Source organism: Canis aureus, chromosome 18, assembly GCF_053574225.1.
Source record: "Canis aureus isolate CA01 chromosome 18, VMU_Caureus_v.1.0, whole genome shotgun sequence".
Lineage (NCBI taxonomy): Eukaryota > Metazoa > Chordata > Mammalia > Carnivora > Canidae > Canis > Canis aureus.
Window position 1 is genome coordinate 55,053,661 of NC_135628.1, and position 20,505 is coordinate 55,074,165.

The 20,505-nt window shown below is 41.7% G+C and overlaps 1 protein-coding gene and 1 pseudogene across 1 annotated transcript in view; one reads left to right on the forward strand and one right to left on the reverse strand.

Moving 5' to 3' along the window:
* LOC144289109 (uncharacterized) overlaps positions 1 to 20,505 on the reverse strand; it is a 199,178-nt gene that overhangs the window by 116,162 nt on the left and 62,511 nt on the right. The gene's annotated exons all lie outside the window — the stretch shown is intronic.
* On the forward strand, positions 15,395 to 16,271 carry LOC144288451 (homeobox protein OTX2 pseudogene; annotated as a pseudogene).

Genomic DNA, 20,505 nt, shown 5'->3' on the forward strand with positions numbered 1-20,505 from the left:
AAGAAGAAACAAATGGTGCACAGCGCTGAGCAATTGCCTGATTTTATGTCAACAGGCCAGGCCCAATCTGCCCAGGTGCAGGCCTTTCTCCAGCACTGCTCAGGAGCCCAGGTGCAAGCAAGAGGACAAAATGGTCAGGACGTGTAGTAGAATTGATTTAATACTTGGATTATGGGTTCTAAGTTGAATCAGGACGAAAATAAAGATGGAAAGGTTCAGAGCAAAGGAGTCAGCAAACTAGAGGTCCCAGTGGGATCAAAAGAGAAGGTAGGGGACAAGGTGGATGGGCAGTGTAGTGTGGGGGAAGGGAGTGCATGGTCAAATAGAAAATATCAATCTGAGCCATGAGCAGACAAGGCCTAGAGAGGGGGAGATGGAGTAAGTTGGAGGGAAGATCACCAGTGATAGAAGCCCCCAAACCCTTGTACTCAGGGAAGTAGGTTGGTCATCCAATGAGCTGAGGCGGGGTGGAGAACAATGAAGCAGTCATGAGTGATGGTGGGATTAACGAGAGTGTCAGCAAGTCATGGTTACAAGGGGGACAAAAGATGGTTACCCATATGGCTTGATGCTTGTAAAAATCAGGAGTTGTTACCAGAAGGTAGAAAAGCAAAAATCTAGTCCCACCACACCAAGCACAGGGGCCACCAACCCCCACCTTCTGAGCAGTTTTGTCACTCTGCAATGATAAAACTAATCTACCTAGTTGGGTAGTTCCCGCCAGTTTTTATTCTGAAAGAAATCTATCTTTCCCCTGCATTTATTCAAAATAAATACTAGTCCATTATTTCTACGGGTTATTAGAGCTTTTCCTAAGAGAAAATCTTCAGTGGGGATGCCTGGGTGGCTCAGTTGGTTAAGCGTCTGCCTTTGGCTCAAGGTATGATCCCAGGGTCCTGGGATGGAGCCCCTGTGTCAGGCTCCCTGCACAATGGGGAGTCTGCCTCTCCCTCTCCTTCTGCCTCTCCCCTCTGGCTCAGGCTCTCTCTCGTGCTCTCTCTCAAATAAATGAGTAAAATCTTTTAAAAAAAAATGTTCAGTGATTGGGAAATTTATCTGAGAATGTTCAAAGGGGTCACACATTTACTCACGTTAGCAGTATAAGTAAATTAATACTTTCATTAGATTTTTAAAAAAGATTTTATTTATTCGTAAGATACAGAGCTAGAGAGGCAGAGACATAGAGGGAGAAGCAGGTTCCCTGTGGGGAGCCCGACGTGGGACTTAGTCCCCGAATCCCAGCATCACACCCTGAGCCGAAGGCAGGCGCTCAACCACTAAGCCACCCAGGCATCCCTCATTAGATTTTTTTAAAATGCCAAGTTTTTATCATATCTTACACTAACTGGAGGGTCTGCCTCAACATTGGAAATCTATTTCCTTGTCATTTATACTTAAGGTCACAGGGATCTGGTGTAGTTTTTACTCTCTCCCTGTCATCAATACTCTGTAATACTCTGTCACTGATTCAACCAATGGACACATTTATGATGCAGTATTTCATGTTACTGGAGAAGTATTTCAGGGTTCTTCCATTCTTCTGAATAGATCTGTACAGGAGTTGTTTGCTTCAGGAAATTTTCATGGATACCCACATGTCTAGTCCCCCTCTTTCCAACCAGATGCTACCCTGTTCTGCGAGGGGACTCCCTGAGCAGGTCTGTTAGTGCATTTAATACATCTGATCGTTAAATAAGCTTTATGACCAAGTACAAGTACAAGTACCTAACCTCTGAACTTATGTATGCATAAGAGAAAGAACTTCAGGGGGCTTTTGTATCAATGCAGGAGTTAAATGCCTAGAAAGCACTTACGAGGGTGCCTGCAATATGATAACTGCCACAGAAGTGTTTGCAATTCTTATAAGGATTTTTATTTGCATGTCTCTCTCTTTGTGGACTTTTCAGTACCTTTAAATAGAGACTAAGTCTTAATCGCTATTCCCAGTGCCTGGTACAGTGACTGGCAAATCAGAGATATTCAGTGGATGAATGCAGGGATCAACCAATATGTCAATTTTTATATCACAAAAAATGTGAAAATGTGGATATTTAGAAATAAATGAGGGATTACCTTATTTGTAACCTGCCTTGTTTAAAATTAATTTAAGGCAGCTCCTAAACTACAGCCCGACATTTCAAATTGGTAATTAAATGAAACAAGTTAAAATTAAGAACAGAGCTCCATTATCAATACCACTAAGTCGTCAGTGGACTTAAGAATTAAGTACAGTTACATACATTTTGACTCTAAGAATCAGAAAATTTTCACTTTTGTGGTAGGAGGGGGAAAAAAGCCCAAGGCCTTGGCTCCAGACCAGGATGTGCAATCCTAATTTCTTCCACAGATCTAGAAACCAGGGAAGGGAAAAATAAACTGTAACAACAGCATTCCCCTATGTCCTCTGTCACATGTCTGCAATAGGAGAGTCTCAGAGCTGTTCTGATAGAAGGGAATCAATTGAGGCATCCAAAAGAAAAGGCATTTCTTTTCTTGAGGCATTCAAGTTATTATGACTAAAGGCTCAAAATGTTCATAAAGCCCACAGGTGCTCATAGTAGAGAAGTGGCTTCTCTCAGTCTAGGGCAGAAGACAGTCATTCTCTGTACTTCCATCTCGTTTGTAACATTTCTATAGAACACCTGATCTGGGATCACAACATAACCCAATTTAAAATTAGCACTGCTGATATTTTAATATTCTGGTTCTTTTCAGATGATTTCTAACACTGCTGAAAACGAGTCTGTCACAGAACTAGCAGGATTTTCCTCTTCCACTAGTGCATGAAAAACACCACCGTATTCATGAACATAGAATTTAATGAAAGCCCACATTAAATAAGGTCTGGGAGCGTTTGTGTTTCACAGTGGAAGAGAAATGTTTATCTTATTCTCATGGTCATCCAAGAAGAAACCTCTGTAGGGAGGATGAAAGTGAGGAGTTAGAGGGAAATCTTTAGCAAGTGGAGCCTGTGTCTGCTTGCTGGAAGAGTCCCCCATTCCTGTTCTTGGATGGCCCCTCCACCTTTGCCCTCACGCTGCAGAGCAGAACGCGCCAGCAGAATCTAAGGCAGACGGACGGATAAACACAAATTCAAGCATGAATACTCAAAGCAGCAGCAAATGATGAATCAACTTCTCTTCTCCACATGCTGGAAGTTCTCTTGATGACTGCAAACTCCGAAACAGGCACGTGAAAAGATCACCTGTTTTTTTTCAAATAACTTCCCGGCTACCCAAAATCAGTTTGAGCAGTAACTCCTCTCTTACTTTCCCAAGTAAGCCAGCATTCACACACACAAGCATTCCCACCATTGGAGCACTGTTCAAAAGGTAAGTATGAAGCACAACACAATTCAACACACACACACACACACACACACACACACGTCTTAGGGAGTTTTTCTTTAATTGTTAAGCTTTTTTCACTTACTTCTTTTTAACAAACAAAACACAAACGGAGGTCTTGATCTGACAGGGAATGCAACTGAAGATTAAAATTTCCAAGTGTGAATCTCTTCGTTCTGCATCCTTTCATGAGTGTATAAATGGTTGCCTGGGAAGCCTCTCAAAGAGGTTCTAATAAACTCTTTTCCAAGCCTGCAGGCATGACTCACTACCTTTGCGCCCACAAAGTAAGTCTTTCGGAGTTCTTGGAGGCAGGTATTTTTGCAATCTGGATAACATTAAAAAAAAAAAAAAAGGAGAATATATATTTTGAATATGGATTTCTAACAGGAATAAAAGCTAAAAACAGGTTGCTGGTCACATCAAGTTTAGAAGAAACTGTAGATTCGAATATGCCCATTCAATCCCAATTGGTTAATTGCAGAGCATTATTTTCATGGCAATGTGTTGACATGAGAACGATGAAATGTTACAACAAAAGAAAACAGAGAAGACGCAGGAACAGTTGAGGCCATGGACATGACAAAGGCGAGTAGTCAGTGGGGTGCGACTGCCCTCCCCTCCCCCTCCAAAACACCGCAGACCTACCCCCAGGTCAGGTTCCCTGATATTTCTTGCAGCCTGTCTACACCTCTGCCCACAATGACACCACGACTTCATTAACAACAGATTCCCCCCTCCGCCCCCCATGCCAGCAGATACGCAGCCTGGGGCGGGGGCACCTCTGAAGTTTCTACTTTAACCCCAGTAGATGCACAGAAGGAGGCTCTGCCTGCAGACTCCCATGGAAGGACAGAATCTTATGTAATGAGAGCAAACTAGAGCAGGAATATCGATAACAGCCTCGAGGCCAAGGCCAGAAGACAGCATGGTTCCGAGGCCGCCTCTGGTGCCTCAGGACAGAGATGGGATCAGGCCCAGCAACGGAGAAGAGCAGGGAGATGGGGCTGGGGCTGGACACAGGGCAATTCCATCAAAAGGGCCTTGGACTCCTTTCTCTGAGCCCTTATCCCAGCCTGCCTGCTTCTTACAACACCTTCTCAGAATCCTCTTAACATTATCGTATTTTCTTTCACTGTGGTCAGAACAATCATCGTGTAAAACTGAGTAAGTTAAAACTAACTCTGCTGGAGGAAAAGCAACGGCAAACTTCCACCTCTACTCCCCAGCTACAAAGCTGTCTCAGCTTTTCCGGGCTGCGGGGTAGGAAGAGACACACCTAGAGTGGAAGCCCTCAACAGTGTTTCCCTAGAAAATGAGACTATTCTGCTAACACAGCAGCCTCACACCACGGCTCAACCATGCCCACCCTGATGGCTGGGGTTTAGACTTCACTCGGTGGCAATGGTCCCTTACTCCCCTCAGGATAAAAATCCAAACTCCCCTCAACTTAGGTTACCAAGCTCTTCATCAGCAGAACCCTTAAAAGTGGACTGCACTCTACTGTGACCTTGAACCTCTTAAGAAAAACTGCCCCAAACCAGGTTGCAACCGAAACCAGGTTGCCTACTATTTATTCACAACATCCTAGCAAGGAGAAACCAACCGCATTCCAGATACAATTCTTTTTCTTTCTGATGCAATTTTATATATATATACTTTTTAAAATATTTTATCTATTTATTCATGAGAAAGAGAGAGAGGCAGAGACACAGGCAGAGGGAAAAGCAGGCCCCATGCAGGGAGCCCGACGTGGGACTCCATCCCAGGTCTCCAGGATCAGGCCCTGGACTGAAGGCGGCACTAAACCGCTGAGCCACCCGGGCTGCCCTCTGATGCAATTTTGAAATGAACTTTAAAAAGATTAAGGCTTGTTCTGCAGAACTCATTACTATTCACCCAGATGACTATCAATTATCAACTAGACTACTTAGAGTCTAGAGATTTTTAACCATTCTTTTCAATGAGGATTCGTTCTTTCTTCCCTACCAAGAGTCAATCTTGGTACTGCAAGACTTCCCTTGCACTGCAAGGCTACAATAAAATGTTGGCATGTGTTCATAACGAAACTGTCTGAGATATTCTCTTCAATAAACCCTAACCTCGAACAGGTCCTAATGCCCTGCAGTTTCCAGCACGTTCCTTAGTCTTTAACCTTTGAATCCAGAGCAACCTCCCCTGAGAGCAACCCACAGAGCCTGACATTTCCCCTGGCTTTCTGTCTCCCCTCTGCTTATCACAATCCCCATGTTCTCTGTTTCCTTGTATCTATCCTCCCAGACCTGGGTCTTATGTCAGTTTCTCTAGAAGGCTGCCTTGAGTATCTGGACTGCAGGCCCTCCCTGGTGCTTCCACATCAGAGCTGCCACTACCCTGCCCTCCTTCACTAGACTGGAAGCTTACTGAAGACAGCATTGAGTCTTTTTATTTCCAGACCTTTACCTCATCACAGAGCCTGGCTCAAAATGAGCACGTTAATAAATAAATGTCTGTTGAATGAATGAATGCTAACAATAGCCCACAGGACAGGAGTCAACCTTCTGGGCACACGTGTTCCATCCCCCTATGCAACCTGCTTGTAGACGCTCTGATTTGGATCAAGTCAAAATCTGATGGATAATGCAACATTAAGAGTGATGTCTCTGCATCTCTGTGTTAAGGAGATAAAGTTGGAAAACCATGTAGTGCAAGAGGGAATCCAGGCACAGCTAGGAAACCATGCCCAAATGTACTCTGGCTCTGAAGACAGCCTGTCTCCCACCAAGGTGGAGCTGGGATCCATAAGACGGCCCACACAGCACCCCCCTGCAGCTCCGGCGCAGAGTGTCACTTCCTGATCCACTCAAATCCACCAAGAAGCACAGACGGCCCAACGAGGGCTGAGGGAAATGTACAATTTCCTCTACTTTAACAATGAGAGAAAAAAAAAAAAAGAGGACCTTAGAGGAGAGCACAATTTAAAAGGGGAAAATTAGAGATGAATTAACAAGTTTAAAGCATCCTGACAGATCTGAATCTTCTTGGCACCAGAACAAAAAAAATTTAGTTTTTGAGGCAGCCTGGGTGGCTCAGCGGTTTAGGGCCACCTTCAGTCCAGGGCATGATCCCATCTGGGATCGAGTCCTACGTCAGGCTCCCTGCATGGAGCCTGCTTCTCCCTCTGGCTCTGGCTCTGGCGCTCTCTCTCTCTCTCTTTAAATCTTTAAAAAAAATTTTAGTTTAAAGGTCTGGAGATGAACCAGGGTAATTCAGGAGGAATTTTTTGTTTTTTTTTTGTTTTTTTTTTACTGTTTGTTGACTTTCCAATAGGGGCGAGAGGACTTTTCAATGCCTGGAGAAAAAGGTAGCTTCTGTTCCCCATGCACTTGCCCTCCTCTTTCTGAGGTCTGGAACAAACCCACTGAGGTCTGGGTAGGTGCTGCAGGACACAGCAGACCAGGCCCAGGGGCTGCCTTCTGTGCACAGATGTGTCTTCCTCTCACGCTAGAAAATGTGCACTTGGTTCTAAGACCTTCCAAGCGTGCCTGTAGAGCCGTAGGGTTGATGGTAGGCTCCCATCTACTGCTGACGGGTGGTTCACATGTTCCTGGGGGGCAAGGAGACTCAACAGACATGAGTGTCCATATAGAAGCCATGGCATCCCTTCACACAGGCTCAGGCAAGTGTCCAGGGCACAGCACAGTGGGTCCACACAGAACTTTCCTGATGGACTTCCTTGCAGTGTACCAGTTACACAGGACAGCGCATGACGCTTCAGCCAGTATATCCTCCCATCCAAAATGGCTCAATATTTATCTTCTTTTTAAAGATCACTTTAAGGCCTTAGGACAATGATTTGAATAGCAACCGCAGGAAGCGTACCTGCCAGATATGAGCAACAGAAATATGCCTGACTCTGAGCCCCCAGGAGGGGAGGGCCCGCAGCTCAGCAGCATGACCACAGTGGGTGTGAGTATGGGCCAAGGGAGGGAAGGGGGCTCCCGGATGCAAAGCTCTGCACAGCTCTCCTTACTGACTATAAAAGAGCCAGCAGCTACCCAAAGATTGTCTACTTAACAATAGCTCTTTAACTGACCTGAGGACAAATTAATTCTTTGTACTCCACTTGAAACTGCTCAGCCTTTCTCACTCTTGCACACCTATACTTAGAAAAAAGAATGACTAATCTTAAAACAAAGGAACGGTACACTGAACAGCTCTCCTACAACTGAGACAGAAATGTATGCAATACTATTCTACATTCTACATATGTATAAGCACCTTAAAAGAGACTTAGAATAGAACAGGTGGGAATCCCCCACAGGAATTTAAGAACCTTTTGACGGACTGAAAGTAGCCTTAAGGGGCCAGGGAAAGGATTTCCCGTGTGGTTGATTCAAAGCGGTACTCTGATTCTGAGCTGTCACACCAAGTGGTCATGAAGTGAGCAAAAACTTATTTTTAAAATGTATTTTTTTTAACTTCTCCCCCTCGGACTGAACTCCAAGACTGGCTACAAGACAAAATATTCTAACATACTCAAAACGATTTCTTAAATACGCTCATGGTAAGAAGGAACGTGAAGTTTTTCATGTTCTGAAAATACGCTCTAACCAGTCCTGCTCTATGAAACACTCACATCTCTCTATGAAATTAAGTGTCTGCAGATGTGGATTTGCAGAATTGATATTTGGGGACATTATCAATTTCTCACGAGATTTTTTGAAACAGTTAAGCTCCCTAAGAACACATAAACTGTTGATTTAATGAACAAAAACCTAATTTACATATTATTTCAAGAACATTCCAATTAGATGCTAAAACAAAGATACATTATTCTTTTAAAATTCTTTCCCCCTTTTTAAATTTTTACTTAGAAACTGGAGGTAGAAATGTAAATAAAGTCACTTGAGTGCAGGAGTAATCAGACAAAAAAAAAAATCAAAGTCATTGAGAAATTCACCCCACAAACAACATGACAACAAGCGATCTGTAATCTGAACTCCTAAAGTTCAGCTGCTTTCCAGGTGACAGGTGTGTGGCAGGCTCGCCTATTATGATATCAGAACAGGTGTCCAAGACCATGAGAACTCATAAATCTTTAACATAATTTTATATACAAAAAAGATTTCCATCATATTACGCAGAATATATTGTGATGTTTACTAGATAAGCTTCAATATGGATAAACATGTTCTTATGCTGAACTTTTTTCCCCAACAACAAGAGAACTGAAGCTCCCTTGGGCTAGAAATACAAAGTACAAGCTGTACAGCCATCTGAGCAGAACAAAGCAGCCTGTATGGTACAAGGATGTAGTGTACAGGGCATAAAGATTTTTGTAATTTTTTAAAAGTAAGCTCTACACCCAATGTGGGGCTTGAACTCAATACCAGAGATCAAGAATTTCGTGCTCTACCGACAGAGCCACCCAGGTGCCTCCAGGGTATAAAAATTTTTAAATAAAACCAAAAAAAACCAAACATTAGAGGAATGGAATAAAGATTCAACATGGCTACGAACTACTTCAAATCTTTCTTAAGCCTAGACAACTTTTTTTATTCTTAGAGCTTGAAACACAAAATCTACGTATTTGGAATATAAAAAAATAACAGGCATGGGTTAAACATAACAGGACACACATAGAGGACACAATTAACAAAATTCTTAAATTGAATCTACACTGTGCTTAGTGATTTGCTTCTGAAAAGCAGTGTGGAAGACAGTGGGGAATAAATTTACAGGGAGAAGCCTGCCAACACTACCCCTAGCCAGGTGATCAAGGTTAACATCATGGGGTAAGTCATGATGATGGCATGTTCCCTTCATAGTGTGGTAGGAATATCACCTCACTTTTGTGGCTTTCCTCTCGAAAACCCATAAACTCCGGTGTAATCAGGGAAAACAGAAAAACCCAAACCGAGGGACATTCTACAAAACATCTGGCCAGTATTCCCCAAAATGACAATGTCATCAGAAACAAGCAAAGTCTAAGAAACTGCCAGAAGAAATTAAGGAGACAGGATGACAAAAATGTAACTTGATATCCTGGGTGGGTCCTAGAACAGGAAAAAGACATTAGGGAAGAACTAGTGAAATCTGAATAAAGTGTGGGTTTTAGTTAATAGTAATGTACCAATATTTGTTCTTTAATTGTGCCAAATGCAGCATGATAATGTAAGAGTCAGCAACGGGGGTAACTGGGTGAAGGACACATGGGAACTCTCTGTACTATATTTGTAACATTTCCGCACATCTAAAATCATTCTAAAGAATTTATTTAAACTCTTCAAAAATGGGTCCACAGCCCCTATGTAGGAGACTTCAGGTGAGTGCTGCAGCGCCGGTTACAACAGCCGACACAGGCCAGGATCCCGACCGTTTTGCACACTGACGAACACTTCGGCCAATTTGGGAACCTGTCTAAGATGCCAGGAGATCACAGATGGTGTGCACACGACAAGAACAAACATCTCTGGAGTGCCTAACACCCCCATTTGAAGTGAAAAATAGGCAGTTTTATGCAAGAAAAAAGACAAAGGCTAAACAAGTTGGCCTGGAGCCATCAGTGCTCTGTGAAAATACATGACAAACCAGCCTTCATCTTTCACTTAGCAAATACCACTGCCAGAATCCAAGCAGGTGTGAAAAAGAGTTATGCAGACTTCCCTCATGCCGGACAAGCTTTGAATCCTATTTCCTTACCATTAAAAAGGTATATCAGAGAAGTAAGGGCCCTGAATTCCTTTAAAGATTTGTGGAAGAAAGTAGGCTATGTTTAAAAAAAAAAAAAAAAAAAAACACTTATTTGACCAAATAGCACATAAATTATCATCTATTTTCAAGAATCTGTCTGGACAGGGAACATGTGGTACCATGCGAGCCATGTTTTGTGAGGAGGAGGCAAACCCTTTGAAGTGCTGCTCAATATAGAAAAACATTTTGTCTTTACAGAATAAACATGTGGCATGATTCTGTTTGCTGCAATGAATTTCTTTAATTGCCTTGAATTTTAATCGAAAAAGAAATCTGGGGATTTATCTTCTCTAACCAAAAAGTTCCAGAATTTGCAAACTAGATGAATATGCAGTACTTATTAGGCCAGAAAATTTAAATGTAAATGCCTTTAAATTTTCAAAAAACTAATATACTGCCAATCAAAATCCTAACAGTTTTAAAGGAAGAATGACGAACTTTTAAAGCTTACACAGGGGTGCCTGGGTGGTTCAGTGAGTTAACTGTCCAACTCTTGACATCTGCTCAGGTTATGATCTCAGGGTTGTGGCATCGAGCCTCAAGTCTGGAGTCCCGCTCAGCAGGGAGTCTGCTTGAGATTCTCCCTCTCCCTCTGCACACACTCTCTCTCTCTAAAATAAATAATATCTTTAAAAAGTCTTAGAGTTCATGTGAAAGGAAAAGGATCCAGAAATCGCCCAGAAAAATCTGAAAAATAGTAATAATGATGATGATGATGATGATGATGATGATGATGATGATGAAGGGGGTCCTGTACTACCAGGTCTGATAATTCAAACTGTGGTATAGGCTTAGAATCAATAGATCAATGGAAAGGAGTAACACTTCTAAAACTAAAACAAATATTAAAAATTGGTCCACATATTCAAACATTTATTGAGTGCACTGTTGCTGGCTGCTGGATGGTGAATAAAACAGGCAAGGTCAGTCAAACCAAAAGGACAAAGTACGCAAAAACTGGTTAACCACATGGGAAGAAAATAAGTTAGATCTATATTTCTTATATCTTACATCTGAACATATCAACATCTCAGATATTTAATCATACAGAATATCCTAGCATTATGAGAATAAAACATAGCTGCATATATAATTTTGTGATAGGAAAGATGGGAGTTCCAGAATAATCACTGTGAAGTATGTTTATCTAAATGTCAATAGGAGCACCGTTAAGTAAGTGAGTTAAATAAGTGACTGTCGAGCCACGTAATGGATTGTTATGTTGCCATTAAATTGTTAGTAAAGATACTTATTAACATGAAAGTGTCAGTGTTTAGTAGAAAGGTAAAGTTATAAACGTTTTGTGTACAGTAAGAAGATCTACATACAGGTATTAAATAAGACATCAACAGAAAAACATCTAGTGTTCAATAAAGATATCAATTCTCCTCAAATTAATGTATAAATTTAATGCATGAACTCAATCAAAGGAAGGTTTTTCATGGAACATGACTCTAAAATGCATATGGGAGAGCAAAAGACAATAAGAAGGGACAATTTTTAAGTAGAGCAAGAAGGGAGGATTTGTTCCACCACACAAGACACCACAAAGAAATAAAGAAAATAAAGTGTGAAATTGGAGCAGGAAAAGAGGTAGACCAGTGCAACAAAATAGCTCCCAGAAGATCTCCACAGATGGAAATATGACAGAAGGGCCATGAGGCTAAGATGCACCCCTCACAGTAAGGGCTGCAAGAAAACTGGCTTTCTGGAAGACAGTAGAATGAAGTTTCTACCTCTCACAATATACACACAACTCCCTTTGAGATAGATTACAGGGGAGACTGTGCAAAGCAAAACTTTAAAACTCTCCATAGAAAACGCAGAATATATGACCTACCCTGAAGAATTTGCACAATAAGACACAAAGAAACAAGGCCGGGCAGCCCTTGTGGCTCAGCTGTTTAGCATCGCCTTCAGCCCAGGTTGTGATCCCGGAGTGCTGGGATCCAGTCCCATGTTGGGCTCCCTGCATGGAGCCTGCTTCTCCCTCTGCCTGTGTCTCTGCCTCTCTCTCTCTGTGTCTCTCATGAATAAATAAATAAAATATTTTTTTAAAAAAAGGAAAAAGGAAACCACACCAAAGAAAAAGGACTGATGAAATCTGACTGCATTAAAAGAAGAAGCTCCTATTCAGCAAAAGGTATTATTTAAAAGTGAACAATCAAGCCCTAAACCAGGAGAAGCTATTTGTACACATATATGGACAACAAGGAATAGGTAAGAAAAATATATAAAAACTGCCTAAGAATTAATGTAAATTAATCAAAGGAGGGGCACCTGGGTGGCTCAGTCGGTTAAGCATCTGCCTTCAGCTCAGGTCATGATCTTGGGGTCCTGGGATCAAGCCCCGCATCAGGCTTTCCGTTCAGTGGGGAGTCTGCTTCTCCCTTTCCCTCTCCCTCTGTGTGTTCTCTCTCTCAAACAAATAAAAAATGTTTAAAGAAAGAAAGAAACCAAAGGATAATGGGCACATAACTGGAATACACACTTCACAATAGAAACCCGAGGAGCCAGCAAACACATCAACTCTCAATCTCACTGGAATTCAACAAAATTCTAATTAAAACCTCAAAGAGATACCAATTCATACCCACGAACCGGGCAGAATCAGTCTGATGACAAGTGTGTTGGGGGTACACAGCAAGGTACAACCACTGCAGAGAGCAATATCATTACACCGTGGGTACTAAATTTGAAGTTGTCCATATCCTAAGACCCAGGAATTTTCTGGTTATACTGACCCAGATGAACTAAGTGCATGCACTAAGGAAATAATGCTCAGAGCCACATGTTTTCAATAGTGAAAAATTACAAAACTTCAATATCTGTCAATAGGGAAATGTAGGAGTGCCTCGGTGGCTCAGCGGTTGAGTGTCTGACTCTTAGTTTCAGCTTAAGTCATGATCTCAGGGTCATGAGATTGAGCCCCCAGTCAGGCTCTTTGCTCAGCTGGGAGTCTGCTTGAGATTCTCTCCTTCTCCCTCTGCAAACCCCCCCCCCCCCGCCACACACACACACACTTATGCTCACACACTCGTTCTCAAATAAATACATCTCTAAAATATTTGTGGTGGGGTTCCTGGGTGGCTCAGTCAATGAAGCGTCTGCCTTCAGCTCAGGTCATGTTCTGAGGGTCCTGGGGTCAAGCCCCACTGGGCTCCCTGCTCCTCAGAGAGTCTGCTTCTCCCTCTTCTGCTCCTCCTTCCTTCACTCTGCATGTACTCTCTCTCAAATAAATAAATAAAACCTTTTTAAATTTTTTTAAAAAAATTAAAGACCATGTGAGGGATTTATAAAACTGAATACAGGGACGCCTGGGAGGCTCAGCAGTTGAGTGTCTGACTTCAGCTCAGGGTGTGATCCTGGAGTCCTGGGATCAAGTCCCGCAATGGGCTCCCTTGCGAGGAGCCTGTCTCTCCCTTTGCCCGTGTCTCTGCCTCTCTCTCTCTCTCTGTGTTTCTCATGAATAAATAAGTAAAATCTTTAAAAACAAACAAACAATACAGCGAGGCAATAAAAATGAGTGGCTAGAGCCACAGATATTAATATAAATAAATCTCAAAAACATAACATTAGGCCAGAAAGGCAAGTACAGTAACATACGATATGCGCTGCAGTGAACGCTGTGATCTTTGTGCTGCGACGCCTCGGCTGCAGGGTCTCCTCCCCCAGCTACCAGGAGTGCTAAAGCCGACAGCTCTCAGGCGAAAAGGGTCGCCTCACCCAAGTTGTGCCCCTTCTCCAAGGGCAGCCTGCATCCAACTCCTGCTCCACGCATGGCCCCTCACCCCAACCTGGGATAATTCTGAAGGCCTATCCCTCCTTCCTCACTCCCCTTGGGATCCACTGAGGCCTTCCCTGTGACTGCACCGCAGCCGCCTCGTCTCTCTTTCTGCCCAGTTCTGCTTTCATAAGTGTTAATCCTAACCTCGTCTCTCTTTCTGCCCAGTTCTGCTTTCATAAGTGTTAATCCTAAAACTTCCTTACTAAACAGCCTGTGTGTTCATCTCCTTCTGCAGAGTCCACTTTCCTTGGAACTCTACTTGCTTTCAACAGATACAATTTATATCTTGTTTGAAAACATGTACTATGCAAATTTAGGAAGACAGAAATCATACCACGTGTATTTTCTGACCACAGTGGAATGAAATCAAAAGCAGAAGGAAATGGGAAAAGTCCACGAACATGTGAAAATTAAATACTGTGCTCTTGAACAAGCAACTGGTCATAGACGAAATGAAAAGGGAAATTAGAAAATATCTTGGGGGGAAAAAACAAAAATAAAAACACAACATCTTAAAACTTATGAGATGCAACAGAAGCAATGCTCTGAGGGAAGTTCATAGTGATGAACACCCACATTAAGAAAGAAGTAAGATCCCAACTAAATAAGCTAACTTTATACTTCAAGGAACTGGAAAAAGAGCAAACTAAGCCCCAAGCAAGCAGGAAGATGGAAACAATAAGGATTAGAGCAGAAGTAAACAAAATAGAGAGTAGACAAATAGGAAAAAAACACAACTAAGAGTTGGTTTTTTGAAAAGAGTAACAAAATTGACAAGCCTTTAGACTAAGAAAAAAAGAATATTCAAGTAAATAAAATCAGAAATGAAACTGAGGAGACATATAAAGACAATACCAAAAAATCATGAAAGACTGCTGTGAACTACACATCAACATACTGGACAACCCAGAAGAAATGGGGAAAATCCTAGAAATGCACAATCTACCAGGCCTGAATTAAAAGAAACAGAAAATGTGAACAGATCTGTAACTATTAAAAAGACTGAATTAGTAATCCAAAGCTTCCCAACAAAGAAAAGCACAGGACCAACAGCTTAGCTTCACTTGGTAAATTCTATCAAATATTTAAATAAGGAGTCAAGCGAATTCTTCTCAAACTGGTCCTGGCATTAAGACACACATGTAGGACAACAGAACAGGAGAGAGAGCCCAGAAATACACCCACACAGATTCACAATCAACTGATCTCCAGTGAGGGCACGAGGAGGGAAAGGACACAAAACGGGAAGGACGTGTTCAATAAATAACCTTGGGAAAACTAGATAGCCTCATTCAAAAGAATGAAACTGTAGTCTTATCTTCTATCACACACAAAAGTCAACTCGAAATGGATTAGAGGCAAACCTAAGGCTGGAAGCTGAGGACTCCTAGAAGAAAACTAGGAAGAGGATGCCAGGGAAAGAGCACCTCTGCGTATCTGTCCTGCATTGGTTCCTGCACTCCAAACCCACCCCGGGAGAAGTGAGATCTTCCTGCTGGGGACCCCTGATCTGGGCCAACGATGCATGCACCTCCCAACAATCTTAGCGCAAAGGTTCATCTCAAGCAACCCACTGACACAAGTCAATGGGCTGGGTCTGACCACTTGGGGCACAGACTTGCTATACCCCTCATCAGTGGGCTACCTGGCCACCACCCTCCTCCCCCCAAATAGTGTCAGGAGAGGACGACTTTTACCCAGGCTCAGCTCGATGTGTTTGAAGCCCTGTTTGCTAAGACCTGGATGCCAGACATCATGCGGAAGGAGTAGTGTTGAAGTTCAATTTGCTCAGCTCCAGGGCACAGGTATAGTTTAAGTATCAAAGAGCTAAGTGCTACCATCAAGCAGCAGCAACAACAGAATGGAGGTCAAAACAAAATCAGATCTGCCAAAAAGAAGACATCTCCAGCTCAGGAAGTGAGTTCACAGAGTAGAACCAATTCACTCCCTCCCCTAGCACCTCAGTCCCAGCTATTTCCGGCAGCAGTGCTCCTATGTCTATCTGGATCCCAAATTCTGTCTCCTGGCTTCCAGATCCCTTGTCCACCTCCTCTTCCTGCATACAGAGGCCCTACCCTGTGAGCCATACTCAGGCTTCAGGCTACAATCAAGAAATCGGCTGTTTAGCTTCCTACTTGGGAGAATGGACCATGGATCTGATTTGACCCACAGGCATTACCAGCTTCCTGGACCGTGGACCACACTCACACCCACGAGGACCAACACAGTCACCACCATCTCAACCAGCCCCTAGCTCTCTTTCTGCCCAGGGATGTGGAGCCTCAAGCTTGTGTTTTAACTCAATCCCTGACTGCTTGGATTAGAAGGACCAAACTGCTTCCTGGAAGCTTAACTTCAATTGTAAAGATCAGGCATCCTCATGGGAATTCCAGGTTTTGTGAAGACCAGTAGAACCTCTTGCTGTGGATGATTTTTAAATATACTGTATTGGACATTCCAGCTTTAGCCAGACATTGGTTCAAAGAGTTAGAGAAGATGATGCTCAGATTCACCTTCTTATTAATGTTCCAGGAGTCAGAGAAGAAAGAATGAAGGGCCTTAGAGGGGCCTACCTACCAGCAGCCTGAAATGAACAAACCAGTCTACTCAAGATCCTGCTATAATTTTAGGCCACTGGCTTTCCTCGTTTGCAAAGTGATCCAAAGCATTTCAGCCATGTACAACCAAACAACCCCAAACTAAACTGAGGAAAGGAGAAAGAGACATGGCCTTCTTAAGTAGAGGTGTTCCAAAGCTTTAGCCAATCTGTGGCTTAATCTTAGGAATGGACATTGCCTCAAGCTCACTCACATTTCATGACCAACGGTGGTTGGCACTGAAAAACTCAAGGCTGTGTGAACTGAGTGACTGATTGTCCTATATGCACTACTTTATTTAAAAACTAATGTTCTAAGGGCACCTGGTTGGCTCAGTGGTTGAGTATCTGCCTTCAGCTCAAGTTGTGATCCTGGGGTCCTGGGATCTTAAATAAATAATTCAAAAAATAATAATAAAAAAATAATATTCTAATGGAGTCAGTATGCAGTTTAAGAGAGAATCAGTATGTCTTTTTTTTTTTTTTTAAGATTTTATTTATTCATGAGAGACACAGAGAGAGAGAGAAAGAGGCAGAGACATAGGCAGAGGGAGAAGCAGGCTCCATGCAGGGAGCCTGATGTGGGACTTGATCCCGGGTCTTCAGGATCACACCCTGGGCTGAACAGGTGCTTAACCGCTGAGCCACCCAGCCATCCCATCAGTGTGTCTTATATAAATGCTGCACCTGTGGTTTTTAATCTGTGCTAGACTTTAAAACTGTGATGTCATTTTATGTAACCCTGAACTTCACTTCACATCTGCAAGGGTTCTTCTGTGATTAAATAGGTTATAATTCTAAGCAAAATTCAGAGCAACTGAATACTTATCTAAAAAGATTACCTTTGGCTAGAGATGAGAGCTGCAATGGAACTGCAGAGTCTCTGAACAAGGAGAATGAAAGAAGAGAAACAAAAGGACACTGATGCATCTTGTCATTTACTGCAGGTGAAGCCTAGCAGTAAAGAGACATTGGTCAATTGCTCTGACCCTGATGAATCTATAAACTGAGATCACTACTATGTATGCTTGCAGATGTTAACTGGAAAAATTATAGTTATATATGCATAAACCTTTTCTTCCTGGATTTGGCAGAAACATATAATTGTATTAAAAATGGTTCTAGAACCCTACCCAAAAAATAGAGGAAAAGTTTCATGACTTTGGTCTTGCAACAAAAGCAAAAACAGACAAGTGGGACTATATCAAACTAAAAAGATTTTGCACAGCAAAGGACACAATCCATACAGTGAATAGGAAACCTAGAGAATGGGAGAATGTGCAAACCACATATCTGGTAAGGAATTAATATCCATAATATATAAGGACCTCTAGAACTCAACAGAAAATATAGATGAAGATAGATAAATAAAATCTTAAAAAAATACTGTTTATTTATTCGAGAGAGAGAGAGAGGCAGAGGCAGAAGGAGAAGCAGGCTCCACACAGGGAGCCTGATGCGGGACTCGATCCCAGGACTCTAGGATCACGCCCTGGGCTGAAGGCAGGCGCTAAACCGCTGAGCCACTCTGGGATCCCAGATAAACACTATTAAAAATGCACAAAGGACATGAACAGACATTTCTCTAAAGAAGATATACAAATGGCCAACAGATATTATAAAAAGATGCTCAACATCACTAGTCATCAGGGAAATGCAAATTAAACCACAATGAGTTATCACCTCACACCTGTTAAAATGGCTAAAAAAATCCACTATCACCACCAACAGGGGCTCCTGGGTGGCTCAATCAGTACAGTATGTGACTGTTATCTGAGTGTTCAAGCTCCAGGTTCAAGCTCCATGCTGGGTGGAGGGATTACTTTAAAAAAATAAAATAATAGGGCAGCCTGGGTGGCTCAGCGGTTTAGCGCCACCCTCAACCCAAGGTGTGATCCTGGAGACCTGGGATTGAGTCCCAGGTCATGCTCCTTGCATGGAGTTGGCTTCTCCCTCTGCCTTGTGTCTCTGCTTCTCTTTCTCTGTGTGTATGTGTCTCTCATGAATAAATATAATAAAATCTTTAAAATAATAAAATAAAATAATAAAACAAAATCTTAAAAAAAATAAAACAAAAACAAGTGTTGGCGATGATGTAAAGAAAGAGGAACCCTTGTGCACTGTTGATGGGAATTTAAAATGGTTCAACTACTATAGAGATAAAAGTAGGTTCCTTAAATATTAAAAATAGAACGGTCATATGATCCAGCAATTCCACCTCTGGATATTTACCTAAAATATGTGATACCAGGATTTCAAAGAGATTTGCATTTCCATGTTTATTGCTGCATGATTCACAGTAGCAAAAAGGTGGAAACAATCTAAAAATCCATCACACAGACAAATGAATAAAGGAAATGTGATACATGCATAAAATGGAATATTGATCAGCCTTTAAAAAGGAGGAAAACCTGCCATGTGTGACAACACTGGAAGGACCCGGAGGACATTATGCTAAGTGAAAGCAGCCTGCCGCAAAGAGACAAATACTGCACAATTTCCATTTATACAAGGCATCCAAAGTAGACTCATACAAGCTCCAAGGAGAATGATGGTTGTTAGGGGAGATGAGGAGCTGAGGTTCACTATAAAGTTTCAGTGGTGCTAGATGAAAATTTCCAGAGTCACACTGTACCAACGCCGTGCTTACAGTTAACAATAATATACTATATATTCAGGAATTGGTTAAGAGGGCAAAAAACACATACTACAGTTCTATTTATGTTTAGGAATACATGTGTATTTAGCAAAGTGTAAAAACATACATGAGAATGATAAACCCCAAATTCAGGACATGACACCTGGCAGAGAGATGGTCAGGCTCGTGGAAAGAATGCACATCATGTTTTAATAACCATGTAACACTTTATGCTTTCTTTATATGCTTGAAATACTCTGTAGTTTTTTAAAATAACTTTAAAAGAAAAGGAACAGCTTGCCCCCCATCATCAACTACTCTCTACCTTCTTTCTACCAAAACAAGATGGAGAACATTCATATGAACAACAGATTACCATGGGTGTGCCTACATTTTGAAACAAGAACAAATTTTGAAGTAGGAGCAAAGAAAACAGAGCTACAGAGTCCTTTTTTTCTTTTATATTTTCTTTTTTTTGAATGTTGCAATCTCAAAAATATTTACAAGGCTGCAAGTCCTTAAAGTGTCCCAGCAACCATCATATTAAATTGGCTGCTATACAGATAAAATGGTGCATAACTTCTATGGTAATTCCACTGCTGTTTGTCCTGCTCAAGAAATTACCAGGTTTCAAGCAAGTGAAAATGAAATTATAGGGGTAACTCTGCTTTTGTAAAGTTTCAAACACAGTGGTGCCATAACTTGAACCAGGACAGTCTGACCCCAAACTTGGACAAGTTTTATTACTAGAAACAACCCCCAGAGAAATCTTCTAAAAGTAGGGTTCAGGGTAAAGAGATGCCTAGGATTGTTGTTTTTCTAAATTCAGAACACTTTCCAATACAAAAAAGCATTAACAGCGTAATTACTGTTACATAAAACATGATGTGCTCCTGATTTCTAATAAAGGGGTTACTTTTATTATAAAGGGATAATTTGAATAAAAAAACAACATTCACATGAAATATTCACACAGCTGAGATAAAACTGAATGTTGCCCTGAATTTACTGGAACAATTCCACAATTGTCAACTTCGCTCTTTCTGGTTTGGCTTTGATCTTGGCTTCAAATTTTTAAATTTCACTGTAAAATGTAATTACTTCCATATCCCTAGGGTTCAGCCACAGAACAATGTTTTTCCTTGTCCACACCCAACCTTCTGAGCTATGTATGACAGCAAAATATCACATAAAAGAATTCAGAAGCATAAACAAAGGGGAAAAAATGTATGAAAAGAGAAAAGCAGGATAAAAAATTCAAATTTTTCTAGTTTACTCACTGAAGGTCAACAAATTTTGTACATATTCAATGCACGGAGAACAAACAATCAAATTTATCTTTAACCAATATTAATTATTCGGGACCACTACAGGTTCTTTGTCTGATACAAAAGGTTTATAG